We start from the raw sequence: 4,489 nt of genomic DNA, 5'->3' as shown, positions 1-4,489 counted from the left end.
GAGGTTAATACTAGCTCCTAAGTCACATAGGGTTTTCCCTATCTCCTTCCCTCCTATTGAACAAGGAATGGTAAAACTCCCTGGATCTTTAAGCTTAGGGGGTATGCCATTGGTCAAAAACGCACTACATCCTTCGTTAAGCGCTACAATCTCATAATCAGTCAACTTCTTCTTTTTGCTTAATATATCCTTCAGAAACTTATCATAACTAGGCATTTGCTCTATTGCATCAACAAGGGGTATGTTGATGTGCAATTCTTTAAACACATCCAAGAATTTCTTAAAATGCAATTCCTTTTTCTGATTCCTCAACCTTTGGGGGTAAGGMACATAAGGAGGGATTGGTTTTTATCACATTCTTGCTTGGAGGTGTTGAGCAAGATGGGTCTTGAATGCCCTGAGTCTTTATGGTGCTCTTTGGTGGTTCTGGTGGAATCTTAGTGTCAAGCTTAGGGGTCTCTACAACCTCAGTCCCTTCTGACTTCTTCAGAGTTTCTTCTGGAAAAAGTAAAGGGAAGTCTGATCTAGGGGGAACAAGAGTGGTGGTCTCAGATGTTTGCTTTTCTAGAGGTGGGACCGGTCCTTCTTTGGGAGGGACCAATACCGGATCACTAGTGTTTGACAGTCTTGGCGTACTTCATTTTTGCACTTTTTCCGTCAACCCTTTTCCACTCCTAAGAGTTACTACTTTCACATGCTCTTTTCCTATATCTCTAGGGACTTCTGTATTACTGGGCAAGGTCCCAAGGGCTCGACTACTCTGGTTAAGTGCAAGTTGACTGACCTGAGTCTCTAAATTCCTGATGGCAGCACTTTGTTGATTTATCAAAGCTTGATTTTGGTCTTGTGCATGTGCTAAAAGCCCTTTGATCATTGCTTCCAAAGAAGATGATGATTCTCCCTGTGGAGGAGGTTTGGTCTGAAAATGTGGTTGAGAATTCTACAAACTTTGTTCGTGGTTCTGAGAGTTAGAACTGTTTGCATGATGTTGTGGTTTGAAATTAGAAGTTCCTTTTTGTTTATTGACTGGTGGATTAAGACTCGGACGGTTCCAAGAAAAGTTCGGGTGCTGTCTCCAACTGGCATTATATAAGTTAGAGTAGGGATTAGATCTGTTTTGAACATAATTTACTAATTCAGAATTATGAGTACAATGTTCATATGAATGATCCCTACCACAACACACCCATTGCACAGATAGGACTGTTGGAACATGTTAGGACCGAAAAATCAGTATTAATTGTATTCGTCTTGAAAGTTTAAATATAGTCTATAATTGTAAAAGTCAGCGTGTTTGACTTTCTTATAGAAGTTTGACTTTGAGTATGTTTAGTTAGTTTGACCATATAACTAGAAGATGGTCTTTGTAATTAGTAAGAGGAGAGCTTATTTGTAATGATACATATAATAGAGGTTTGACTGAGTTTGAATGCTTTGACTTTTCCTCTCAAAGTTCATATTGTGTTCTTACAAGATATATCAAGATTCTGCCATTGTTATGAAGCTAAACGAAGATTGATCAGTGTTAAATGGACTCCACAATTGGTATCAGAGCAGGATGGAAGAAATCAGAGGAAGAAATTGAAGATAAGTAAAAAAAAATTTGGAATTTTTTTATTGTTCTTCGTGTTCTTGATTTTTTTAGATTTTGATCCGAGTTTTCATAAAATTCTTGTGTTTTTATGTTTAAATCATGATCAAAATGCTCGAAATTGCATTGTGAATCTTTGTTATTCATAAAGTTTTATGATTTGATCATTGCATTTCAAGAATTAATCGGTTTTTTATGTTTTTTAGAATTTTTCGTGTTCTTGAATTTTTTTAAAACCAGTGTTTTTGATCCATTTTTTGTTAAAATTTTTTAGTTTTTGTGTTTTTAATAGTTTTGATCTGTTTTTAATTTTTTTGTTTGGTTGATTTTTGTTAAACCGGCCAAAATTTTGTTTAGGCCCAACCGGTTTAAGGCCCAACAGGCTAAATTGAAATTTGTTTTGAAGAAATTTATCTTGAGCGGTGTAGTTGAAAAAAATTGTTCTCCGGTATGTCTTCATTGCATCAATCGGCTAAGGGTAAACCGTACAAAGCTTCATCGGATTAGCTGAGCGGATTCACACAAGCCTTGACCGGATTATTCACCGGTTGATTCTTCTTATCATTCGATTTCAAGTCTAAGGGTAAACTGCATATACAACTTCATCGGATTTCTCAAGCGGTGTTCATCTACACAGCACGCAGCTTGAGCGGAGAAGAGGTAAACCGTTTACCTCTTGACCGGATTTCTTGAGCGGTTAAGCTACATCGGATGTTTTGCACAAATCAGGTAAGTTTTTAGGTTTTCAATCTTGAGCGGTTTATAACTAAACAGTTTACTTCTTGTCCGGATTTGTGATCGGATTAGATTACTCTTGACCGGTTTAGGACTTAGAAATCTTTGTGCATCGAAGTGTTCTGTCCGGATTTCTAAACCGTTCAATTTCACTTATCCATATTCCATTTTTAATTTGAAGTGTTCTGTCCGGTTTAGTCATATTTGTTGTGTGCATTTTGAGTATCAAGTTGTGTCCGGTTTATACTCTTTCCTTAACAGGTTAAGTTTCAAGTGTTAAAAGGTTTTAAGTCATTCATGCTGTCCGGTTTAAGTTGTTAACAGGTTTAGTGACTGTTTCTACGACTGTGCAGCAACAATAGTGGACAGACTCTTTCAGACTAAAACAGTAGCTTTGTTCATCATAGTTGAAGTTGTGTTTCATTGATCTAGCAGTACTACAGTAGGTTAATACTGTTTTGAGTTTGAAGTTCTGAAGCACCTGGTTTTGATTGCTTCATTTTTAACAGCAACTGTTGGTTACTTGTTACTTGTTTGTTGATTTGTTGATCAGATTTCATCTAAACTGTTGGTCCTAGGTTCCAGTGTTGCATTTTCCAAATATTTGTGCTTGTGGAGTTGAGATCTATTCTGTCCAACAGCTTCTAAGGCCAGTTCAAGTGTTGGTTTGCTGTTAGTTTTGCTCAAGTTTGACAGCAACAAACTGTCCAAGCAATAAGACAACTTTCATTTGGTTCTCTAATAGGATGATTGTCTATTGATTGAGTTTAAAACCTGAAACAGCAGTAGCTACTTTGTTAGGTTGTCCGGTTTATACTTTTGCCTTCTGTGACAGATTCTGTTTTACCTTCTGTGAGAAGTTTGCAGGTGACAAGTGACTGTTTTGCATTCGGGATTGTGAGTAGCAGCAAAATAACAGCTCAGGTTTCAAAACAGCAACAACAGAACAGCAAGTATCACAACAACAAGACTAAAACAGCAGCTTCACTTTGGGACTGTGTTTGTTGTGTTTGTAACAGCAGGTCTTGACAGCAGTATCTGTCTTGAGTAGCAGACAGTTGATTGTTCTTGCTGTTAGAGGTTGTGTAAACTGTCTAAAACAGCAGCCCAGGTGAAGTAAACTGTTTAGTATTGTTGCATGCTGAAAACAAGTTTTATTGTTTAGTATTGCTGTTAGAAGTCTGAAACAGAAGCAATTTTGATATTTAATATTGATAGTCAATATTGTGCATTATCTGTGCTGTGAACTTGAGGACTGGAACAGAATTGGCTATATTGTTCAAGCTAGCAGTCTAACTATGTTATTGATTTGACTGTTCAACTGTTTTTGTGTCAGGTAAATCAAAGTACACTTTGGAAGGTTTTCAGGCATAGCAAGGATTGGTTTTGGACAGATTTAACAGAATTGAAAGCCTTTGTTTTCTGGGATTAACATCAAGTCACAGCAGCCCAAGTGAACTGATAAGAGAAGCATACAAGTGGATTTTTGGATAGAATTTCGAGAGCAGATAGATCATTTTTTTTAAAGTGTAACATCTGTATTGTGTTGGTTTGGACTTGAATCAGTTTTTGGACTTGGATAATTTTTTTTTGGACTGTTTTGGTTTCTTCGTTTGTTTGTGTTTAGATTTTTTTTGGATCATTGTATATCTGTTTTGTGTGTGTTTTTCAGTTTTTAGTGTTTTTTCTATTCTTTTTGAGCTTAACTGTTCTTATTTCTTTTATCTAATTTCACTGCATAGATCCTTAACTGATCAATTTGTTTCTAATGGCAGATATCATAAAGGAGTTGAGAGCTAAGATTGCTGAGCTGGAAAAGAACATCGAGACTTATAAGGAGAAAGAGTTCATGAATAATGAAGTTGTTCATCAAACATGCATTAAACAGATTAACAAGATGAAAATCCATATTCAAAATTTCCAGCAAGAATTAAAATCAGAAAAAGAGAGTTCAAATAATTTTGAAGATCAAATAAAAACGCTAAAAGAAAGATGTACCAAAATTTATCTTGAAAATGCTGGAAATTTGAATTGGGCTAAATCTTTGCAATCTGAGTCCAAAACTTCTGAAGAAAAATCCAATGCGTTAAACTCCGAGTTATCTAAATTAAAAGAAAAATATAAATCATTAGTTTTAGTTAATGACGAACATATTGCCAAAAT

This window comes from Cynara cardunculus, unplaced genomic scaffold (assembly GCF_001531365.2).
Source record: "Cynara cardunculus var. scolymus isolate 2C unplaced genomic scaffold, CcrdV1 Un_Scaffold_2114, whole genome shotgun sequence".
Classification (NCBI taxonomy): Eukaryota; Viridiplantae; Streptophyta; class Magnoliopsida; order Asterales; family Asteraceae; genus Cynara; species Cynara cardunculus.
This window is presented reverse-complemented; position numbering follows the sequence as displayed.